The sequence below is a fragment of the Bos grunniens genome, chromosome 6 (genome assembly GCF_055505025.1).
Source record: "Bos grunniens cultivar Pamir isolate PY7600 chromosome 6, Bosgru_T2T1.0, whole genome shotgun sequence".
NCBI lineage: Eukaryota > Metazoa > Chordata > Mammalia > Artiodactyla > Bovidae > Bos > Bos grunniens.
This window is the reverse complement of record NC_141170.1, coordinates 63,735,846-63,762,036: the sequence shown is the minus strand read 5'-3', so window position 1 is coordinate 63,762,036 and position 26,191 is coordinate 63,735,846.

Here is a 26,191-nt window from a genome sequence, read left to right as displayed (position 1 = left end):
CTTTAGAATGGACTGGTTGGATCTCCTTGCAGCCCAATGGACTCTCAAGAGTCTTCTCCAACACCACAGTCCAAAAGCATCAATTCTTTGGTGCACAGCTGTCTTCACAGTCCAACTCTCACATCCATACATGACAACTGGAAAAACTATAGCCTTGACTAGATGGATCTTCATTGGCAAATAATGTTTCTGCTTTTGAATATGCTATCTAGGTTGGTCATAACTTTCCTTTCAAGAAGTAAGCATCTTTAAATTTCATGGTTGCAATCACCATCTGCAGTGATTTTGGAGCCCAAAAATAAAGCCTGACATTGTTTCCCCATCTATTTCCCATGAAGTGATTGGACTAGATGCCATGATTTTAGTTTTCTGAATGTTGAGCTTTAAGCCAACTTTTTCAGTCTCCTCTTTCACTTTCATCAAGAGAATCTTTGGTTCCTCTTCACTTTCTGCCATAAGGGTGATGTCATCTTCATATCTAAACTAACCCTAGGGAGTATCAAATAGTGAGAACTCACTCAAAGGAAACCACTTGAATACAAGACCTAGCATCACCCAACCACCAATATGTCCTATGCAGGACAGCTCATCTAAATGACAAACAAAACAAAAATACAAACCCAATCATCAGCAAACTAGATTACCACCTCACACAGCCTTGCCCATCAGAGGAAAAACAATCTAACAGACAAAAACTCAGCACAAATTTCACCCTATAAGAAGCATACACAAACCACTGGACTAACCTTAGGAGGGCAGAAACCAAAAGGAAGAAAGAATTCAACTTTGAAGCCTGGGAAAAGAGTACCTAAACACATTAAGTTTTAAAAAAATAAATAAAAGGCAGAGAAATCGTATACAAATCAAGGAGAAAACTAGTAACACAGAAGTCCAAAACAAAAAAATGAAGAAGATATTGGCAAAGTCCCTGAAAAAGAATTCAGAATAATGATAGAAAAGATGATCAAAACCTTGAAAACAAAATGGAGAAAATGCAAGGATCAATTAACAAAGAACTAGAAGAATTAAAGAATAAACATACACAGACAAACAAAACAATTACTGAAAGTGAAAATACTCTAGACGGAATCAATAGCAGAATATCTGAAGCAGAAGAATAAATCAGTGAGCTGGAAGATAAAATAGTGTAAATAACTTCTGAAGTGCAGTTTAGATCAGTCTCTCAGTAGTGTCAGACTCTTTGCAACTCCATGAATCGCAGCACGCCAGGCCTCCCTGTCCATCACCAACTCCCAGAGTTTACTCAAACTCATGTCCATCGAGTCAGTGATGCCATCCAGCCATCTCATCCTCTGTCATCCCCTTCTCCTCCTGTCCCCAATCCCTCCCAGCATCAGAGTCTTTTCTAATGAGTCAGCTTTTCCCATGAGGTGGCCAAAGTACTGGAGTTTCAGCTTTAGCATCAGTCCTTCCAATGAATACCCAGGACTGATTTCCTTTAGAATGGACTGGTTGGATCTCCTTGCAGGTAAAGGGACTCTCAAGGGTCTTCTCCCAACACCACAGTTCAAAAACATCAATTCTTCATTGCTCAGCTTTCTTAACAGTCCCAACTCTCACATCCATACATGACCTCTGGAAAAACCATAGCCTTGACTAGACGGACCTTTGTTGGCAAAGTAATGTCTCTGCTTTTGAATATGCTATATAGATTTATCATAAATTTCCTTCCAAGGAGTAAACATCTTTTAATTTCCTGGCTGCAATCACCATCTGCTATGATTTTGGAGCCCCCCAAAATAAAGTCTGAAACTGTTTCCACAGTTTCCCCATCTATGTCCCATGAAGGGATGGGACCAAATGCCATGATCTTAGTTTTCTGAATGTTGAGCTTTAAGCCAACTTTTACAGTCTCCTCTTTCACTTTAATCAAGAGGATTTTAGTTCCTCTTCACTTTCTGCCATAAGGATGGTGTCATCTGCATATCTGAGATTATTGATATTTCTCCCTGCAATCATGATTCCAGCTTGTGCTTCTTCCAAGCCCAGCATTTCTCACGATGTACACTGCATATAAGTTAAATAAGCAGGGTGACAATATACAGCCTTGACGTACTCCTTTTCCTATTTGGAACCAGTCTGTGCTCCATGTCCAGTTCTAACTTGTTTCCTGACCTGCATACAGGTTTCTCAAAAGGCAGGTCAGGTGGTCCGGTATTCCCATCTCTTTCAGAATTTTCCACAGTTTATTGTGATCCACACAGTCAAAGGCTTTGGCATAGTCAATAAAGCAGAAATACATGTTTTTCTGGAACTCTCTTACTTTTTCCATGATCCAGCAGACGTTGGCAATTTGATCTCTGGTTCCTCTGCCTTTTCTAAAACGAGCTTGAACATCTGGAAGTTCATGGTTCACGTATTGCTGAAGCCTCACTTCGAGAATTTTGAGCATTACTCTACTAGCGTGTGAGATGAGTGCAATTGTGCCATAGTTTGAGCATTCTTTGGCATTGCCTTTCTTTGGGATTGAAATGAAAACTGACCTTTTCCAGTCCTGTGGCCACTGCTGAATTTTCCACATTTGCTGGCATATTGACTGCAACACTTTCACAGAATCATCTTTCAGGAGTTGAATTAGCTCAAGTGGAATTCCCTCACCTCCATTAGCTTTGTTCATAGTTATGCTTTCTAAGGCCCACTTGACTTCTCATTCCAGGATGTCTGGCTCTAGGTGAGTGATCACACCAAACTTGATTATCTTGGTCATGAAGATCTTTTTGGTACAGTTCTTCTGTGTATTCTTGCCACCTCTTCTTAATATCTTCTGCTTCTGTTAGGTCCATACCATTTCTGTCCTTTATCGAGCCCATCTTTGCATGAAATGTTCCCTTGGGATCTCTGATTTTCTTGAAGAGATCTCTAGTCTTTCCCATTCTTTGTTTTCCTCTATTTCTTTGCATTGATCGTGGAGGAAGGCTATCTTATCTCTCCTAACTATTCTTTGGAACTCTGCATTCAGGTGCTTATATCTTTCCTTTTCTTCTTTGCTTTTCACTTCTCTTCTCTTCACAGCTATTTGTAAGGTCTCCCCAAACTGCCATTTTGCTTTTTTTGCATTCTTTTCCATGGTGATGGTCTGGATCCCTGTCTCCTGTACAATGTCACAAACCTCCATCCATAGATCATTAGGCACTCTATCAGATCTAGTCCCTTAAATCTATTTCTCACTTCCACTGTATGGGACTTGATAAGGTCATACCAAATAAGGGATTTGATTTAGGTCATACCTGAATGTTCTACTGGTTGTCCCTACTTTCTTCAATTTAAGTGTGAATATGCTAATAAGGAGTTCATGATCTGAGCCACAGTCTTGTTTTTGCTGACTGTATAGAGTTTCTCCATCTTTGGCTGCAAAGAACATAATCAATCTAATTTAAGTGTTGACCATCTGGTGATGTCCATGTGTAGAGTCTTCTCTTGCGTTGTTGGAAGAGGGTGTTTCCTATGACCAGTGTGTTCTCTTGGCAAAACTCTATTAGCCTTTGCCCTTTTTCATTCCATATTCCAAGGCTAAATTTGCCTGTTATCCCAGGTGTTTCTCGACTTCCTACTTTTGCATTCCAGTCCCCCATAATGAAAAAGACATCTTTTTTGGGTGTTAGTTCTCAAAGGTCTTGAAGGTCTTCATAGAATCCTTCAACTTCAGCTTCTTCAGCATCATTGGTTGGGACATAGGCTTGGATTACTGTGATATTGAATGATTTTCCTTGGAAATGAACAGAGATCATTCTGTCGTTTTTGAGATTACATCCAAGTACTGCATTTCGGACTCTTTTATTGACCATGATGGCTACTCCATTTCTTCTAAAGGATTCCTGCCCACAGTAGTAGTATAATGGTCATTGGAGTTAAATTCACCCATTCCAGTCCATTTTAGTTCACTGATTCCTAGAATGTCAACATTCACTCTTGGCATCTCCTGTTTGACCACTTCCAATTTGCCTTGATTCATGGACCTAACATTCCAGGTTCCTATGCAATATTGCTCTTTACAGCATTGGACCTTGCTTCTATCATCATTCACATCCACAACTAGGTATTGGTTTTGCTTTGGCTCCATCCCTTCATTCTTTCTGGAGTTATTTCTCCACTGATCTCCAGTAGCATATTGGGCACCTACTGACCTGGGGAGTTCCTCTTTCAGTATCCTATCTTTTTGCCTTTTCATACTGTTCATGGGGTTCTCAAGGCAAAGATACTGAAGTGGTTTGCCATTCCTTTCTCCAGGTGACCACATTCTGTCAGACCTCTCTACCATGACCCGCCTGTCTTGGGTGGCCCCACACAGTATGGCTTAATTTCATCGAGTTAGACAAGGCTGTGGCCTTAGGGTGATTAGATTGACTAGTTTCCTGTGATTATGGTTTCAGTGTGTCTGCCCTCTGATGTCCTCTCTCAATACCTACTGTCTTACTTGGATTTCTCTTACCTTGGGCATGGGTTATCTCTTCACAGCTGCTCCAGCAAAGCGCAGCTGCTGCTCCTTACCTTGGACGAGGGGTATCTCCTCACAGCCGCCCCTCCTGACCTTGAACTTGGAGTAGCTCGTCTTGGCCCTCCTGCGCCCACGCAGCCACTGCTCCTTGAACATGGGGTTGCTCCTCTCAGCCTGACTCTTTGCTACCCTATGGACTGTGGCCTGCCGGGTTCCTCTGTCCGTGGAATTCTCCAGGCCAAGAATATGGAGTGGGTTGCCATGCCCCTCCTCTAGGGGATCTTCCTGACTCAGGGATCGAACCCACGTCTCTGGAGGCTCCTGAACTGCAGGTGGATTCTTTACCACTGAGCCACCAGGGAAGCCCTCTGAAGTGCAGGGTAAAGTAAAAAGAATGAAAAGAACTGAGGATAGTCTCAGAGATGTCTGGGACAATATCAAAACAACAACATTTGAATTATAGAGGTCCCAGAATAAGAAGAGAAAAAGAAAGGGTATGAGAAAATTTTTGAAGAGATTATAGCTGAAAATTTCCCCAACATGGAAAAGGAAATAGTCAATCAAGTCCAATAGGCACAAGGAGTCCCATACAGGATAAACTTAAGGAGAAACATGCCAAGACACATATTAATCAAACTAACAAAGAATAAACACAAAGAAAGAATATTAAAACAAGCAAGGGAGGAGTAATAAGCAAAGTACAAGGGAAACCCCATATGCTTAACATCTGATTTTCTGGAAATTCTTCAGACCAGAAGGGAATGGCAGGATATATTTAAAGTACTGAAAGGGGAAAATCTACAACCAAGATTACAGTACCTGGCAAGGATCTCATTCAAAATTTATGGAGACATAAAAAGCTATTCAGACAAGCAAAAGTTAAGAGAATTCAGTATCACCAAACCAGCTTTACAAAAAAAAAAGTTAAATGGACTTATACAGTCAAGAAATAAAACAGAAGAAAGAAGATCTACAAAGTCAACCCCGAACAATTAAGACAATGGCAATAAGAACATATATATCAATAATTACTGTAAATGTCAGTGGATAAAATGCTCCAAACAAAAGACACAGACTGGCTGAAAGGATGGAAAAACAAGACCCATAATATATATCCTGTCCAGAAGAAACCCACTTCAAGCCTCAAAACACATATACACTGAAAGTGAGAGGATGGAAAAATATATTTCATGCAAATGGAAACCAAAAGAAAGCTGGAGTAGCAATCCTCATATCAGACAAAATAGACCCTAAAATAAAGAAGATTACTAGAGATAAGGAAGGACACTACATAATGATCAAGGGAACAATCCAAGAGGAAGACATAACAATTGTAAATATCTATGCACCCAATACAGGCACTTCAATACATAAGACACTAACAGACATAAAAGGATAAATTGACAGTAACACAATAATAGTAGGATATTTTAACACCCCACTCACACCAAAGGACAGATCATAAAAACAGAAAATTAATAAGGAAACACAAGTCTTAAATGACACATTAGATGAGAAGGATCTCATTGATATCTTCAGGACATTCCATACAAATGCAGAAGAATACACCTTCTTCTCAAGTGCACATGGAATATTCTACAAGATAGACCACATCTTGCGTCACAAATCAAACCTCATTAAATTTAAGAATATTGAAATCATATCAAGCATCTGTTCCAACCACACTATGAGACTGGTTATTAATTACAAGAAAAAAAAAAAAAAACTATAAGAAACACAAACATGTGGAGATTAAACACATGTTTCTACATAATCAACAGGTTACTGAAGAAATGAAAAGCGAAATTAAAATTTTTGTAGAAACAAAAGACAATGAAAATAAGACAACTCAAAACCTGTGGGATGCAGTGAAAGCAGTTCTAAAAGGGAAGTTTACAGCAATAGAATCCTACCTCAAGAAACAAGAAAAACATTGATTAGACAACCTAACTTTACACCTAAAACAACTGGAAAAAGAAGAACAAGAAAACCCCAAAATTAGTAGAAGGAAATAAATCATAAAGATCTGAGCAGAAATAAATGAAAAAGAAATGAAAGAAACAATAGTAAAGATTAATACAACTAAAAGCTGGTTCTTTGAGTAGATAAACAGAAATGACAAGCATGTAGCCAGACTCATCAAGAAAAAAGTGAGAAGAATCAAATAGATTAGAAATAAAATCAACAAATCAAGAAAATTAGAAATGAAAAAAGAGAGGTTACAACAGACAATGCAGAAATACAAACGGTTATAAGAGACTATTATGAATGACTATAAGACAATAAAATGGATAACCTGGAAGAAATTGACAGCTTCTTAGAAAAGTTCAGTCTTCCAAGACTGAACCAGGAAGAAACAGAAATTATGAACAACCCAATTACAAACTCTGAATTGAAGCTGTGATCAAAAATCTCCCAAAAAACAAAAGCCCAGGACCAGATGACTTCACAGAATTCTATCAAAGATTTGGTGAAGGGCCAATGCCTACCCTTCTAAAACTCTTTCAAAAAATTGCAGAGGAAGGGACACTTCCAAACTAATTCTACAAGGCTACCATCACCCTGATACCAAAACCAGACAAAGACAACAACAAAAAAAAGAAAACTACAGGCAAATGTCACTGATGAACATAGATGCAAAAATCCTCAACAAAATTTTAGCAAACAAAATTCAGCCACACATCAAAAAGCTCATACACCATGATCGAGTTGGGTTTATTCCAGCAATGAAAGGATTCTTCAGTATATGCAAATCAATCAATGTTACACCATATAACAGATTGAAAGATAAAAACCATGTGATAATCTCAATAGATGCAGAAAATGCCTTTGACAAAATTCAGCACATATTTATGATTAAAACTCTTCAAACATGGGCATAGAAGGAACCTCCCTCAACATAGTAAAGGCCATATATGATAAGCCTACAGCAAACACTATGCTCAATGGTAAAAAACTGAAAGCATTCTCCCTAAGATCAGGAACAAGTCAAGAGTGTCCACTTTCACCACTATTATTCAACATCATTCTGGAATTCTTAGCTACAGAAATCAGAGAAGAAAAAGAAAGAAAAGTAGTCCAGATCAGAAGAGAAGAAGTAAAGCTCTCACTGTTTGCAGATGACATAATACTGTACATAGAGAACCATAAAGATAGTATCAGAATATTACTGGAACTAATCAGTGAATTTAGCAAATTTGCAGGATACAAAATCAATACACAGAAATCACTTGCATTTCTATATACTAACAATGAAATCTCCAAAAGAGAAATTAACGAATCAATCCCTATCACCACTGCAACAAAAATAATTAAATTTCTAGGAATAAACTTACCTAAGGAGACAAAAGAACTGTGCACTGAAAATTATAAGACACTAATGAAAGAAATCAAAGATGACATAAACAGAAGGAGAGATATTCCATATTCTTATGTAGGAAGAATCAATATTTTGAAAATGACTATACTACCAAATGCAATCTATAGATTTAACGTGATCCCTATCAAAATACCAATGGCATTTTTCACAGAACTAGAACAAAAAATTTCACAGTTCATATGGAAACACAAAAGACCCTGAATATCCAAAAAAGTCTTGAGAAAGAAGAATGGAGCTGGAGGAATCAACCTTCCTGACTTGAGATTATACTACAAAGCTACAGTCATCAAGATAGTATGGTACTGGCACAAAAACAGAAATATAAACCAATGTAACAAGATAGAAAGCCCAGAAATAAACCCATGCACCTATGGGTACCTTATTTTTGACAAAGGAGGTAAGAATATACAGTGGAGCATAGACAGCTTCTTCAATAAATGGTTCTGGGAAAACTGGACAGCTACTCATAAAAGAGTGAAATTCAAACACTTCCTAACACCATACACAAAGATAAACTAAAAATGGATTAAAGACCTAAATGTAAGATCAGAAGCTATAAAACTCTTAGAGGAAAACATAGGCAGAACACTCAATGACATAAATCAAACCAAGATCCTCAATGACCCACCTCCTAGAGTAATGGAATTAAAAACATAAGTAAACATTTGGGACTTGATTAAACTTAAAAGATTTTGCACAGCAAAGAAACTATAAGCAAAGTGAAAAGACAACCCTCAGAATGGGAGAAAATAATAAATTAAACAACTGACAGTGGATTAATTTCTAAAATATACAAGCAGTTCATACAACTCAATGCCAGAAAAACAAAAAACCCAATCAAAAAGTGGGGAAAAGATTTAAACAGACATTTCTCCAAAGAAGACATACATACAGATGTTTAATAAACACATGAAAAGTGCTCAACATTGCTCATTATTAGAGAAATACAAATCAAAACTACAATGAGATATCACCTCACACCAATCAGAATGGCCATCATCAAAAAGTCTACAAACAATAAATGCTGGAGAGAGTGTACAGAAAAGGGAACACTCTTACACTGTTGATGGGAATGTAAATTGATATAGCCACTATGAAGGATGGTATGGAGATTACTTTAAAAAAATGAAATAAAACCATCATATGACCCAGCAGTCCCACTTGTAGGCACATAACCTGAGGAAACAAAAATTGAAAAAGACACATGCATCCCATTGTTATTGCAGCACTATTTACAATAGCTAGAACATAGAAGCAACCTAGATGTCCATTGACAAGTGAATGGATAAAGAAGTTTGGGTAAATATACACAATGGAATATTACTCAGCCATAAAAAGGAACAGATTTGAGTCAGTTGTGATGATGTAGATGCACCCAGAACCTATTATACAGAGTGAAGTGAGTCAGAAAGAGAAAGATAAATATCGTATTCTAACGCACATATATGGAATCTAGAAGAATGGTACTGAAGAACTTATTTACAGGGCAGCAACGGAGAAACAGACATAGAGCATAGACTAATGGACATGGAGAGAGGGGAGGAGAGTGTGAGATGAGTGGAAAGAGTAACATGGAAATTTATATTAGCATATGTAAAATAGATTTGACAACAGGAATTTGCTGTATGGTTCAGGAAACTCAAACAGGTATTCTGTATCAATCCAGTGGGGTGGGATGGGGCGTGGTAGATGGGAGGGAGGTTCAAAAAGATATATGCATACCAAATGTATATATGGGTATACATATATCCCATGGCTGATTCATGTTGAGGTTTGACAGAAAAGGCACTTATGTAAAGCAATTATTCTTCAATAAAAAAATAAATGAAAAATTAAACAATTGATATTAATGCAAAGTGAATCTGAAAACATGAGAAATATTACCTTAAAACAAATTTTGATGTGTTTGTAAAGTTTAGTTATTTAGTCACACAAATCAGCCCACATTTTTATAGCTACTTCCATATAACTTTTAGAACCCACATCTTACCTATGAAATGAAAGTTTTCATAGGTAAGATGTGGGTTCTACAGTTGAGTATTAGTTTTTAATAGATCAAAAGTTTAAGACAGCTGCTATGCAGAAAAATAATTAAAGCTTATGATTTAAATGGACTAAAAACAACATATCAGAGCAAGATGATGTTATCATAATTACATAAACTAAATACGTAATTACATAAACTAAATTAGATAACATGCAGCCCCTGAATTTGTACCAGACACAAATTACTACAAAGAGAAACTATGAATTTCAATTTGTGCTATCCTTCAGAATCTCCTAGGTAAAAGTTTACAGGCTAAAAAAGTACTTAATGTGATTAAATATGCCAGAATGTTCAGTAATGAGGCCAGAGATCAAAACTAATCATATGAATTATGAACAGGAAAGAACCTGCAGGGCTATGATGATATTGTATATAAAAAGTTAAAACTAAAATTATATGAACTGTGGTTTCAAGAATCAAGATAAATAAGATGAGAAAAATAAAAATAATGTTAGTCTATCTCCATCCATTGATATATTTAATTCTTTTGTATTTATTTTATTCATTCAACCAGTTCATTCTTATTGGGCACTACTATATATACCTAAAATAACTAAAACATTAATAGGTCAGACCCTGTAGATAGAAGCTTGAATCAGAAGTTCAAGAAACTCAAGTGTGCTATTTTGTAACTCCATCCAGTTTTTTTCTAGAACAAGTATGTAACAGTTGTATATGGTTTCTTACTATATCTTCCACAAGGTAATGTTTTATGAACTTTTCCAAGCCTATCTCAAATCTTCAAGAACCTTATAAGTAAATGTTACATTTTCCATCATTAATTAGGGAATTTTTCCTGTATTTGATTCTCCTTTTTCTTACCTGCTTTTTCAAGTACTTTTTATATTAATTATGTGTAACTAGATTATCTTATATTAAAAACTTTATAAATTGCAACCTTATAAAGTAAGTGATATTTGAGCTCTCGGAATGCTGTATGATCATTTATAAAATACTAGGCTGTCTATGATTTTCATGTGAGGGCATCATTGGAAAGAGGAACTTAATCGAACAGACAATGTTTGTTTGCCATCCCAAAACATCTGACTTAACATGGAATGTCTTCTTTAAATAATATTAGTAGAGGGAGATGTAGGCCATTGCCAGGAATTATAATATTAATATTTACTGAGAAAACACTCTCTCCTATTTTTCACACTCACAGCTACATTTAATGCCCGAAATAACCAAGCAAATTTATTTCACTATATTAATTTTCTACATGTGAAAGGTGAGGGCAAGAAAGGTTGAGAAACTTGACCTACACAAAGGTGAAGAAATGACTTTTGGAGACTTGTTCATACATATGACTACTATAAACTAAAGCAACATAAAAATGTTGGTGACAAATTTAACTATTTTATTCACTGCAATATTTATCTCCTACTTATATACATTACATATATTGCATAAATTAATATCAAAGATTTCTCCTAATGGTTGTTTTTGTCCTCAGATACACTGGATTAGATTAATCCTATTTTTCTCTGTATCAGTCAGTCAGTTCAGTCACTCAATTGTGTCCGACTCCTTGAGATCCCAAGGACCGCAGCACACCAGGCTTCCCTGTCCATCATGAACTCCTGGATCTTGCTCAAACTCATGTCCATCAATTTGGTGATGCCATCTAACCATCTCAACCTCTGTCATCCCTTTCTCCTCCCACCTTAAATTGTTCCCAGCATCAGGGTCTTTTCCAATGAGTTAGCTCTTCACATCAGGTGGCCAAAGTATTGGAGTTTCAGCTTCATCATCAGTCCTTCCAATGAATACTCAGGACTGATTTCCATTAGGATAGACTGGTTGATCTCCTTGCAGTCCAAAGGACTCTCAAGAGTCTTCTCCAACACCACAGTGCAAAATCATCAATTCTTCAGTGCTCAGCTTTCTTTATAGTCCAACTTTCACATCCATACATGACTACTGGAAAAACCATAGCTTTGATTAGATGGAACTTTGTTGGCAAAGTAATGTCTCTACTTTTTAATATGCTGTCTAGGTTGGTCATAGCTTTTCTATACAGAGAAAAACCAGAGCTTTTCTCTATATAGGCTCTGTTATTTAAAAGAGTGAAGAGATTCCTTAAATTTAAATTTATTATCATATAATTCACATTCAGGAAACTACTTCTCAAGCAACTATGAAATTACTTGTTTCTTATATTTACCCATATTCTCTTCCCTATCCCTGAACCTAGTACTTCTGTAGATGGTTTTCTATTAGTTGGTGTCATAATTTCCTTATTTAAAGTTTTCAAGTTTTGTTAAACATATATGAATGTCCAAATGATACATTATTTAGTTTTGATTGAACATTATATATTACATTCTTTCTGCCTTACTTCCTTTTTGGAACCTCAGTATTAGGTTACTAAAATTCATGTTATTGTGTGATTATCCCTAACTTTATCCTGTGATGTGAATAGACCACAAATTGTGTGTAAATTTTTCCTACCAATTGACATTTGAATTGTTTCCAGGTTATTATTCCCAACTACTACTAACAGAACAGTGGTATAAACATCCTTTTTCTTGTCTTTTGATTCAAATATGCTAAAATTTATCTTGCTTATACCAAAAAGTGCAATTGTTGGATAATAGGAAATGTAACTGGTTAACTTAAAAAAAATAGTGCTAATTCATTTTCAAAAGCATTCTGTACTTCCTACCACTTTGAAATGGATAGCCCTATTGATCTATATCTTCTCTAATGTTTGGTGTTGTCAGCATTCTTAGTTGCTTCCATAGAATGTAAATAAAGTTATTTAATGTAAAAATGTAAAAAAAAATTTCAAAAGATATTTTTAAGTATATGTCCCTTTTTACTAATGGTATTTAGCTTCTCTTCAAATCTTTATAGCAAATGGTGGCTCCTCTTCAGTGAAATCATTTTTTAGGATTTTTGTCTGTAGTTAATTTGTATTATTAGTCTTTTGAATCATTGATTTTTAGTAGTTTGTAATTATTGGCATCAATAACTGATATGTTCTCTCGATTTAAATTTATAAAATTTAAATATCAAATATGAAATAAAGTCAGTCAGTTCAGTTGCTCAGTCGTGTCTGACTCTTTGCGACCCATGGACTGCAGCATGCCAGGCTTCCTGCACATCACCAACACCCGCAGCTTACTCAAACTCATGTCCATCGTGTTGGTGATAACAATATCCAGCCTTGATGTACTCCTTTCCTGATTTGGAAACAGTCTGTTGTTCCATGTCCAGTTCTAATTGTTGCTTCTTGACCTGTATTCATATTTCTCAGGAGGCAGGTCATATGGTCTGATATTTCCATCTCTTTAAGAATTTTCCACAGTTTGTTGTGATCCACACAGTCAAAGGCTTTGGTGTACTCAATAAAGCAGAAGTAGATTTGTTCTGGAACTCTCTTGCTTTTCCTATGATCCAACAGATGTTGTCAATTTGATCTCTGGTTCTTCTGCCTTTTCTAAATCCAGCTTGAAAATCTGGAATTTCACAGTTCATGTATTGTTGAAGCTTGGCTTGGAGGATGTTGATCATTACGTTGGTAGCTTTATATAGTCAGCAAAAAGAAGACCAGGAACTGACTGTAGTTCACATCATGAACTCCTTACGCCAAATTCAGAATTAAATTGAGGAAAGTAAGGAAAACTCCAGACCATTCAGGTTTGTCCTAAATCAAATCCCTTACAGTAGAAGTGACAAATAGATTCAAGGGATTAGATATGATAGACAGGGTGCCTGAAGAACTATGGATGGAGGTTCATGACCTTGTACAGGAGGCAGTGATCAAGACCATCCCCAAGAAAAAGAAATGAAAAAAAGGCAAAATGGTTGTCTGAGGAGGCCTTACAAATAGCTGTGAAAAGAAGAGAAGTGAAAGGCATAGGAGAAGGAAAGATATGCTGATTTGAATGCAGAGCTCCAAAGAATAGCAAGAAGAGCTAAGAAAGCCTTCCTCAGTGACCACTGTAAAGAAATAGAGGAAAACAAAGAATGGGAGAGACTAGAGATCTCTTCAAGAAAATTAGAGATACCAAGGGAATATTTCATGCAAAGATGGGCACAGTAAAGGACAGAAATATTATGGACCTAACAGAAACTGAGGATATTAAGAAAAGTTGGAAAGAATACACAGAAGAACTATATAAAAAAAGATCTACACGACCCAGGTAACCACGATGGTGTGATCACTCACCTAGAGCCAGACATCCTGGAATGTGAAATCAAGTGGGCCTTAGAAAGCATCACTACGAATAAAGCTACTGGAGGTGATGGGATTCCAGTTGAGCTCTTTCAAATCCTGAAAGATGATGCTGTGAAAGTGCTGCAGTCAATATGTCAGCAAATTCGGAAAACTCAGCAGTGGCCACAGGACTGGAAAAGGTCAGTTTTCATTCCAATCCCAAAGAAAGGTAATGCCAAAGAATGAAATAAAGTAGATAAGAATAATATGTTCTGTGTGTGTGATTAACTAAGGTTAAATAGTCCATTCTGTTTGCAACACTGTGCACAGTTTCTCTGTACAACTGTTAGTATTCTTCTCAAATCATTTAGGTAAACATAAGTGTTCTGATGATGACCTCAATTTAAATTTGACCCTAAGTCTCAAATTTCTTACTGCTAGTAGTTAAATTAATATATTTGTTTAGTACTTTTTTTATCAACATCATAGTTAAGAATTAGAGGAACTTTAATGTCATATTACAGGCCACTACTTTCTTATGTTTTTATCAACTTCCATTTGCAAACAGTGTTTCCTTCATTTTTCTTAGAGATCAAATTGGTTTACTGGGTATTGTCCTAGCCATGCATACCACTTCAATTTTGCATGGGTTAGCAAAAAGCATTTTCCTAAGCTATAGAAAATAGTTGCAATCATATTCATATTTTTCTGTCTGGTTAATATAATATGAATTGTTCACCTTTCAAAATGTTTTATGAGTCTCTAAGCCTTTGACCTTTTTATTACATTTTTATTATTACACCATCTAGCACAATTATAGTTCAATTGTCCTGCTGTCAATGATTTTCCTTATTCTGGTCATAAGTTTTGCCCTGTTGAATTCTTCCTGTTACTGCTAATCTAGCACTGGAACTGATTCTTAGATATCCATTTTCTCCTGAGCACTTATCAATAGTTTTCAGATTTTCAGTCCTTTAATGAATCAAGATTTCCTTAACATTCTATTTCCTTTGGTGTCAAAATGATGATCAATTATATGGTTCTTTTTCCCCTTCAATTTCTTAACTTAAGGATTTTAATACTTTCTGATATTTCAATCAAAGACTGCAATAATTCCATTTTTAGGGTAATCCATTTTTGATATTGAAAAAGTGTAACTTGTCCAATTTTCTATGAAGAAGGATTATTTCTGCATTTGAGCAATTTCATCTTTTTCCTTTCCTTATCCACTTAGTACTTTGCCCTACTTAAATTGCTAGTCACTTCCCCTCCAGCAATATACTGCCTTCAGAAATGCCGGCATTCTATTTTGTTTTGTTTTTCTTTTCTCAAGTTCCTTAGTTTTACCACACTTGTTACTGTTTCATTAGGGGAAAATCATTTTAGCATTTTCAATTTAGATGTCATATGCTCTATTTTCTTCAGTTTTACAAAAACAGTATATATAATATCTGGGAGATGGGGACATTATTTTGCCTAGTTAAAACAATCTGCAATTTTCAGTGGACATATTACTTTTTTTATGGCTCAGAATTGGTATAAAACTATTTAATGGATCTATATTTCATAATCTGTGAAAGTCTGGGCTCAACCCACCTTTTCAACATTCCTACCCCTAACATTTTTTAATATGCTTTAGGATCTTCTCCTTCATAATCCTGGTTAGATTTATTTGTGCATTCCTAGAATTACCTGAGCAATTCTTAAGATCAGCAGGTATTTGCCATAAAATTTACTGCATCTATTTTTATTATTAACTCAGCTAAACTTTTGTGCCTATATGAAGAGCTTGCCAATTATGGCATGTGGTCCTGCACTCATCTCTTCTCTCTTTCTGATGGTGTAGTCAAAAGTGTGAAATATATATACATACCATACACTGATCGTAATCCTGTTCTTTTTTAAAACTTGATTAAAAGGAGATTCATGTTGAGGTTTGACACAAAACAACAAAATTGTGTAAAGCAATTATCCTCCAATTAAAAAATAAATTAATTTTATTTTTTTTTAAAAAAGGAGACAAACCTAGTTATATGAGGTGCAAACAGTGTTACCTCCACTGTTAATTATTTTCTAAATACTTTTAGGACTGTGCGAGGTGGCTGTTGAGTGGAAGATGGCTGACTGAAAATTAAATATAAAATGTAAACTTATCATTCATTTCTTCTAGTTGTATTTCCTCAAAACATACAAGACAGTTGAGAAATACATTTGACTTAGGAGGGCATTTTCAAAGAAGTATGAGGAAGATTTAGTGAGGTAAAATTTGGTGAAGGTCAAATTCTACATGATGTTGTGCAAATTGAATCCCAATTTGTTTTGATGGATTGCACTTGACAATTAATTAGAAACTTATGAATAAACATTGAAAGGTAGATTTCATTAAAGAAAACATGGTTCAGCCCTAAAAGCTCTATGCCTTTAGAATAACAACACTGATTATGATAGTTTCCAGACACTTAACTCACAAAAGTTTAGTGTAAATACATTTTACTTTAACTTCTATATGATAGCTTTTAGATTAAGTTTTAACTGAATATATATATATATATATGTATGCATGGATGTTAAGTCACTTCAGTTGTGTCCGATTCTTTTCAACCCTACGGACTGTAGCTCACCAGGCTCCTCTTCTCCAGACAAGAATACTGGAGTAGATTGCCATGCTCTTCTCCAGGGGGTCTTCCTGACCCAGGGATTGAACCTGTGTCTCTTATGTCTCCTGCATTGGCAGGCAGGTTTACTATTAGCGCCACATGGGAAGCCCATTTATATGTACATGTAACCATATATCTATATATATGAGTAGATATGTATATTCATATGTGTTCATACGTATATTGGTTGGAAAAGAAATATATATATACTCAAATTTTGCCTTTCATACTTTCTATATTCTCCTTCATTCTACTCCCATGGTTATCTTAAATTTACCATGACCAATAACTATACCATCTCTAAAGGTTAATCACTGTACCACTAGGCCACTGCTCCTAAGTACTCTAGAATCCATTATTCCAATATTTTTAAAGTATTTTCATGATTTCCCATCCATGAACCTTTCTACTTTTATAAAAAAAGCAAATAATAGCAACAGAAAGCATGATGACTTCTCTCACTTAAAATCTGTAGATGCATAAATTGCAAGTGAACACTGAGGAGCATGGAGTTAAAATTGCTGGCCTGTGATTGTGTTGCTTCTTTGGGAAGGTAGGGAAAATCCTTTGAGGCAAGGGAAGAAAACAGAGCATGGATCCAGGCTAATATCCTTGTCAACTGCACTTCCAGGTAAGTAAACAGAGGATCTTTATTAGAAAGAAGGACCATATCTATAGGATGTTTCCTGCCTAAACTATATCTTATATTAAATAGACCTCTGAATGTCTGTGACATGGCTCACTGGGTAAACTCACATAAGCTATACTGCTGCTGCTGCTGCTAAGTTCACTTCAGTCGTGTCCGACTCTGTGCAACCCCATAGACAGCCGCCCACCAGGCTCCCCCGTCCTTGGGATTCTCCAGGCAAGAACACTGGAATGGGTTGCCATTTCCTTCTCCAATGCATGAAAGTGAAAAGTGAAAGTGAAGTCGGTCAGTCATGTCTGACTCCTCTTGACCCCATGGACTGTAGCCCACCTGGCTCCTCCATCCATTGGATTTCCCAGGCAAGAGTACTGGAGTGGGGTGCAATTGCCTTCTGCAATAAGCTATGCAACAGTCTGTAATATTAAACAGATATGTGAAGTTACCTGAAAATCTGCCTGCTGTGTAAAGTGGCTTGCAGAACACACTAGAGACTTCAGTAATTATTCTGGGCCACAGAGCACCTGTCTGATACAGGAATATAGAACAAACATAGATATCCACAACATCCAGATGTTTCACTAATTATTCAGTTTCTCTTAAATGACTTATTACTTGAAATTATTAGCATATCTTCATCTCTGATTCATGTCATTCTGGTTATGTGATCCTCATATTTGGCTCATACACTCAGTGTTTTACTTTAGTAAAACTCCTTCACTTTAGTGAGTATGTTTACCTTCTTTCCAAAACAAACATTTGCACCCTCTCATCCCTTTTAAATGTCTAACCCACAAAAAGAAGCTAAGTTAAGAACAGAGAGGTAATCAAGTGAGAATTCCATAATTCTCCACATTCAAATTTACCCAACTCACTTGCAGTGGGACTTAAACCCTCTCCTTTTCCTCTTTCTAAAATGAAGAATGCATTTCTGTACTTTTCTAAAGCTAGCTCCAAGTGGTGCCCTAGATTCAATATATCCTAGTCACTTTAGAATTTTGCTTTGACAATTATGCTCTTTTACATCATCAAATTAACTCTTTCTACCTGTGTATTTTCATTAGCTAGCAACATGGCCTATTATTTTCTTAAGGTGTTCTTACATTTGCTATATGACCTCTCTTCACTTGCTACTAACCAGGTTTCTGCTCTTGTTCCAGACTACCCATTGGAGGAGCTGTCCCCATCAACTCCCTAATCTCCTGTCTCAAAGTCTTCCCTTAATGCAGAACTACCAGACCTCTTACCACACCATCCCACACAAACAGCTGAAATCCATGTTGCAGACTGTCCTCTGTGCTCTTGATTCTTGCCTGTTTTATAGTTTCTCGCTGAGCTGATCTTTCATAGATCTTTGAAAAACTTACATCATTTGGCCTTTGTGACAGCACAGTCTGTATTCTGTCTATATCAAGCTGTCCATTTTTGTTTCTCTTACTGAATATTTTTTCTGCTTTATATTAAAAATTTGGAATATCCCAAAGCTTGTGCATGTGCCCTGCTTTCTTCTCCAGGTCTTTTCATTCAGTGCAGTCAACATTTCATATGTATGAAGATGATTTTGCTCCTAAGCTCTACATGTATGTTTCAATTGCTGATTTATTTCCACTTGAATATCTGTTAAGGCATTATACACTTAACTTGCCCCAAATCAAATTATTATAGTTAATTTGCAATTGGTTCATTTCTCTTCCCAGGAATCCTTACCAGTGTTTACTCAATTACACAAGCTGGCATCTTTAGTCTTTCTCTCAAGGCCTTTAAGCTTGTAATTCTCTCTGCTTTCAAATCTAACCAGTCCTTGTCATCCCTACACTGGCTGGGAACTCCATCTCATCATTAATTTCTTGATTGATATGTTAACTCTGCTGAGTGCTTTCCCTGATACCTCTATCTGCCATAAGCCTCAATTGCTGTTATATTTCTTAAGTGGTCTCATTTTGTTTTCTTTAGACAGTTATCATTGTTAAAACTAGTTTGTGTTTATCACCTTGTTTATTTCCTATCTCTCCTTACTAGAACACAAGAAGCATCAGAGAAGTATCCTTGTCTGTTTTGTTCAGGGATATTGTATGTAACATATAAAAATAACTTTGGAATGAATTGATACATTTTCAGAAAATCTAAGTTTGACTCATAGACCCACCAATCAGTAGGTTCATGACCGATTAAAGTTACTTAAGCACTGCAAACTTGTTTCGTTATCTGTCAAAATAAAGGTATTAATATGACTTTGAAGCATACTTACAGAATACACAGTATAGTGCCAAGCATAATGTCTTTATACCTAGGATTGACACACATATGTTGATTTCTTTCCAGTTCCCTTTAGGAAAAGTGTGCACAATGTAAATCACTTAGTTGAAATATGGATATAAGTAATTTAAATTATTAGCTTACATTTAGAGATCTTATATAAAGCTCTGCTTTAAATGTTGTATACATATTGCCATATATAATCTTCACAATAACTTTATGATATAGATCCTATTGTTTTCCTCATTTTATAGATTGGGAACACTGTGAGGTTTGATATTATTGAAGTAGATTTAATATTAAGTGATAGGAGTAGGTGTCCATTGGAGCAGTCTAGCTCTACAGAAGGTGCACTTACCTTCATGATATACTGTTTCCACTTATAAATGAAAAGTATCCATGCATCTTCATCCTCAGTGTGTGTGTGTGTGTGTTCTTGTTTGAGAATGTGTGTGTTTGCAAAGAGAGAGAGGACAAATAAGACTGAAAATTACCAAGCGTGTAACTCATTAATGTTTAGGTTTCCTCTTTTTCTCCTTTAAATTTCCCCCCCAAAATGGTCATTGTTTTATGATCACTCTTACTTGCAAAGAAAATAGAGAAGTGATGGAAATATTAAAATTTCCAGTACTGTCAATTAGGAATCACTTGACCAGATCTTGGTATTAGGTGCTGTATTCTTATTTGAGTGTTCATGTAATAAGACTGCACTTCTTTATTTTATTAAATGGGATGAAAGTTAAGTGATGCCAAAACTTAGTCATAACATCCAATTAGGTGGGGCATTCTTTCTCTAAAACTTTTATTAAACTGTTTTAGGCTGTGTTTTTCTGGTGAAAACTAAAGGCTTTTTAAAATACCAAATTATTATTTTTTTCTTATTGAAACACGATAACACCTAAGTTGCCTAAGCGGTTTTATAGACATAAGTAAATGTGTGAAGGGCTTCCTGGGGGTGGAACTGTTATGATTCTCATTATAGTCAGTGGGGATCATTGACCTTAATGGGAATCATGTGGCGAGAGACTCATACAACACTTCACAAAATCTGAATTAGGGCCTTTTGCTTAAAAAAAAAAAAAAAGAGCAATATTGTACTTTTGAAAATATATAGAATTCTGTATTCATTTCCTGGATTTACATATTTTTAGACAATTTTTAGATGAAGGAAAATTTGTCCCTTTTTTGTGTATGTCATTATAATCAGTAAAGATAACAGTGTAGTAAAATCAATTCCTATATATATATATATATATATATATATATGCTTCCAGGTAGCTCAGTGGTAAAGAATTTTCCTGCCAATGCAGGAAATGTGGGTAAGATCCTTGGGTTGGGAAGATCCCCTGCAGGGGGAAAAGGCAACCCACTGTAGTCTCTCTTGGAAAATTCCATGGACAGAGGAACCTGGCAGGCCCAAAGGGTCAGAAACGACTGAGCAGCTGAGCACACACACAAACACGTATATCCCCAGTCTTGTAAAATGTTCTGGAACTGATTGTTTTATCACTGAATGGTTCAACTAATAAAATAGCAAACATTTATGATATGCACAAACCCAGCTCTGTGCTAATTGTTTTAACTTCCATGACAACTTTGTGAGAAGAGTGTTTTAAAACATCTTTTTTTTTTTTTTTTTTTGCAATAGAAAGAAACTGAAGAATTTACACTAGTTGCATGTTATATCCTGTCTTCAGTTGTGTTACCCAGAAACAGGTTCCAAGACGAAGATGCCTATGCAAGAATTTCTAAGTGTTCACAGACAGAATCAATCAGACAATGTGCAGAAAAAACAGGACAGGAAAGGGAGAACACCTAGCAAGTGTGAGCTCTCAGGCCAAGTCTCACAGAAAGACATTTCAACCTGTTTCCTCTGTTCTGTCCAGTCAGTCATCTGGGGCCATGGAAGCTACAAATCCCCAGTAATGTCTAGGTCTCTCTGAAAGAAAAGAAAAGTGAAAGTTAGTCACACTGTCCTGTCCAACTCTTTGCAGTGCCGTGGACTACAGCCTGCCTAGCTCCTCTGTCCATGGAATTCTCCAGACAAGAGTACTGGCGTGGGTTGCCATTTCCTTCTCCAGGGAATCTTCCTGACCCATGGATTGAACCCAGATCTCCTGCATTGCAGGCAGATTCTTTACCAACTGAGCCACTAGGGACTCTCTGGATATGGAAAAAGCAGGCTCAAGTTGCTTAAAAGCTGTAATTTTCAGAGCATATTGAAGCTGGAGTGGGAAAGGCAGAAAATGTTAATACGGATCTAGGAAGGTCTGATCAGAATACCAATAATGCCAACAAGGCTTACCCGCTAAGCAGCAGAGCCAAGTTCTTAAACCAGGCATTCCATTCCCAGAGCCCCAAATCTAATTAAAAGTGTTAAACTAGCCTTACTTTTAATAGTATGGACAGAGTTTGTGTCTAGGCAACATAAAATTATGTGAGACTTCTACACTTCAGAATGGCTGAGGAAGTAGTTGCAATTAACATACACACCAGAGCTCCACCTTTGCAATAAATCTATGGTACTGTATGTAAATATATTTTGAGGGCACAAACTGAGTTATAAATTCTGGGATCTAATGTACAGCGTAGTATTTATAGTTAATATTGTATTGTGCACTTGAAATTTGCTAAGAAAGTAGATCTTAAGTGGGAGAAGGCAATGGCAACCCACTCCAGTACTCCTGCCTGGAAAATCCCATGGACGGAGGAGCATGGTGGGCTGCAGTCCATGGGGTCACTAAGAGTTGGACACGACTGAGCGTCTTCACTTTCACTTTTCACTTTCATACATTGGAGAAGGAAATGGCAACCCACTCCAGTGTTCTTGCTTGGAGAATCCCAGGGACGGGGGAGCCTGGTGGGCTGCCGCCTATGGAGTCGCAGAGTCGGACATGACTGAAGCGACTTAGCAGCAGCAGCAGCAGATCTTAAGTGTCCTGACCACAAATAAAAAGATAATGATTTGAGATGCTAGGCATATAAATTAATTTTGAAATTATTGTGACAATCATTTCATAATGTGGTGGTAGTTTAGCCACTAAGTCATATTCAATGCTTGTGACCCCATGGACTTCAGGCTGCCAGGTTCTTCTGTCCATAGGATTTTCCAGGCAAGAATACTGGAGTGGGTTGTCATTTCCTTCTCCAGGGGAACTTCCTGACTCAGGGATCGGGATCGAACCAGGATCTCCTGCACTGGAGGCAGATTCTCTACTGACTGAGCTACCAGGGAAGCTCTATGTATATTAAATCATCACACTGTATACCTTAAAAATCACATTTATAGCATATGTGGGGTGTGTGTGTGTGTGTGTGTGTGTGTATTCATTCATAACCTCAGTAAAGCTGGAAAAGATAATAAAAATATATATATATTTGGAATCTTTATGATGCTTCCTTTGTTAAAAAGATTTATGCTGCTGCTAATGACACACTTTTAAAATCACTAGTCTTAAGTCTTTATATCAGGTGGCACTATTTATTCCCCTTCTTCTCAAGGGGACCACTGGCTATTCTTGGTTTTCTGAAATTATGTACAAAACTTAGTACCGACTTTCAGTTCCATACACATACACTTTAAAAAGATTTACACAATATTTTACTGGGATAACATTGGTTATATGAATCTGTTTGGAAATGATTCACATCGTAATTTATTTAATTTCCTGAATGATTAGTATATTGTATTACTATATGTATTTAGTTAATTCCCTATAGTTTTTTTTTCTATTCATTACTCTTTCTTTATATTTTCCTCTAGACTATATTCCCAATGATTAATAATATTTGTATCTGTATCTTACCTCCTGTTAGAATCTTCTTCGAGTTCTTAATTTTGATTATCATATATTTCAGGATTAGAATTTCCATTATTGTACAGCATCATTTCTCCACAAATGTTCTCCATCTTGCCTTTTAACTCTTTGAACATAGCAAGCAGATATACCAAAGCTTATTTGAAGAACGCCAATGTCTGAACCACAGTTTTTCTGTTTCTGTAGTCTGTTTCTTCCCTTGGATTTCTTTCATGCTATTTTATCTTCTTTCAGGCCCAGAATATTTTACTATCTGCCAGATACTGGGTTTGCACAATCTTTGTAGTAAATAATTTGATGTCTAGGGTAAATTTTTCTTCTTCCAAAAGAATTCTATGTGTGTTTATGTATTTTCCTTACCTTGAGAATAAAGTACTTCAGAATGCCAATCAAAGTATCAGGTTCCACTGATCTTCCTCTGCAAAAGTTTATCCCTCTGGGCCTCTGGAATACTGGCCAATAATGTTTCGATACTGTGTTATTTCTTACATACTTTCAAAGAAAAAATTAGTATTTAGTCAATTAGTGTTCACTTTATATGGTCATCTTTAATGGGAAATTTTAAATAAAACTGAAAGGGTGGTATTCTTAATTCTTGAGAAAAAACTGCTGTTGGATCAATAAACTGTCTATTGACAATAAAATTTAAGTATATAACTTAAAAATTTAAAGTGAGTTTATCTCATGTTTTCAACATTTGCTTCAAATGAATCATAGATTTAACTTTAGCTATAAAATCTTTAACATGTTTGAGAAGAACACAAGAGTGATACAAAGATAGAATTGCCCATAAAAATCAAATATTTATAAATTTCACTAGATACAAGTTAAAACATTTCATATGGTTAAAATATAAACTAAAAATGAATGGAGAGAATATTTGTAAGACATAGTAAGAAGCACAATGTTGCCAGTGCCCAAGAAGACTTTCATTTTGTTCTACTCAATCATTACACATTCCTTGGTCTCCAAAGAAACTGTGATTCTAATTTCTAATATGGGAGCTTAGTTTTGCCTGTTCTTTGCTATATAAATACAGAGATTCACAAGATATATATATATATATATATATATATATATATATAGCTTTTTTATCTAACTTCTTTGGTTCAACATGGAAAACATATTCATGCTGTATATAACTGCCTTTTTTTTTAACCATTTCTGTCTGGAGTGATTTAAACTGGAGTATTTGATTGAACTTTCTAAAAAAATGTAGTGCTTCACTGATAAATATAAACTAGCTTCTTTTAAAATGAATACAGCCATTATAAAAAATCTTTGAGTTCAGAATTTGGGAAATAGAAAATTATGTATAAAATGTTTTCTTCCTTACAAAGTATATTTTGCTAAACTAATAGATGGGAAATTTTAACAAGTTAAATTTAGAACAATGTTGAGAAATTCACCTCTTTCTTTGATGAAGTAAAATGGAACAGAATTAAAATATAGGAACGACTGTTTTCAGAAATTGGACAATAGAAAATAAAGGACATTAAATCCTAAGAGAAGATAAACAAATGAGATGATCCACATAATTGGCTGAGGTAACTGCCTGGAGGGCTTCCCTGGTAGCACAAGTGGTAAAGAATCCAGTTGCAATGCAGGAGACCCCAATTTGATTCCTGGGCCAGAAAGATCCCCTGGAGAAGGGATAAGCTACCCACTCCAGTATTCCTGGGCTTCCCTGCTGGCTTAGACAGTAAAGAATCCACCTGCAATGTGAGAGACCTGGGTTCAATCCTTGGGTTGGGAAGATCCCCTGGAGGAGGGGATGGCAACCCACTCCAGTATTCTTGCCTGGAGAATCCCCATGGACAGAGGATCCTGGTGGGCTATAGTAACATGGTGTCGCAAAGAGTGGGACACGACTGAGAGACTAAGCACAACTGCCTGGAAAGAGTTTCCAGGCTGCAGTACAGGGAGCAGAAACACTCAGCAAAGGTACTGCTGAGTTGAGGACACTGGACTCAGAGCTCATGTAAACCCAGACATCTAAGGATGGCATGTTGGAATACCAGAGAGGAGAGAAAGGCAGAGAGAGCTCTGAAGATCTACAGAGAGTGCCTCTCCAGTCTTTCAGTAAGTCACTCACTCAGTCTATGTCTGACTCCTGGCGACTCCACTCTCCCGCCATGGACCGTAGCCCACCAGGCTCCTCTGTCCATGGGATTCTCCAGGCAAGAATGCTGGAGTGGGCTGCCATTTCCTACTCCAAGAGATCTTCCGGTCCAGGGACCCCATCCACATCTCTTGCATCTCCTGCATTGGCAGGCAGATTCTTTACCTCTGGTGCCACTTGAGAGTCACCCTCCAGTTTTTAGCTGAATACTGAACAGTTCATGCATGAAAAGAAGCAATGAAGTAAGGGGAAAAAACCCAGAGGAGGAGCAGGTAGTAAACTCAGAGCTCATGGCAGGCTATCAATAGAGCAAGTAGCTAGTAGTCAGAGTGCAGAGATGTGCTATGAGGTGACTGACGGAAGGAGTATCCTGTTCCACTGTGTCCTTATTGAATAGTGAATAACAACTTTATATTGATTTTCTCATTTGGAGATTAAAAATGATCAAAGCAAGTTTTTCCCAGAAAGGTTTGATAGTGAAATATTGTTTCACTCACATGAATAAAATATTCATCAAACATTTTCTTTATAGAAGTCCTGTTAAACTTTTAAATTATAAATGCAGCTGTAAGTGATTCTGATTCAGTTGTTCTTGGGTTCCAGGAATCTGCATATTTGAGAAGTATCTCTAACGACAAAGAGGTG